This window comes from Pteropus alecto, unplaced genomic scaffold (assembly GCF_000325575.1).
Source record: "Pteropus alecto unplaced genomic scaffold, ASM32557v1 scaffold19, whole genome shotgun sequence".
Lineage (NCBI taxonomy): Eukaryota > Metazoa > Chordata > Mammalia > Chiroptera > Pteropodidae > Pteropus > Pteropus alecto.
In genome coordinates this window covers 2102019-2102325 of record NW_006442490.1, presented here as the reverse complement: position 1 = coordinate 2102325, position 307 = coordinate 2102019, and positions in this window count along the sequence as shown.

The window sequence follows — 307 nt, the reverse complement described above, 5'->3', positions numbered from 1 at the left end:
GAAAACCTAATCTCAATGCGATGTTATCTGGATGTAAAGCCTTTGGAAGGTAATTAGGTCATGAATGCGGAGCCCTCATAAATGGGATTAGTCCTCTTAAAAGAAGAGGCCAGAGAGCTAGCAAGCTCCTTTCTGCCATGTGAGGACACAGCAAGAAGACAGCATTCTGCAATGGAGAAGAGGGTCCTCACCAGACTATGACCATGTTGGCAACTCTTTCTCAGACTTTCAGTCTCCAGAACTGTGAGAAATAAGTTTCTGTTGATAAGCCACCCAGTTTATGGTGTCTTGTTATAGTAGTTCGAGC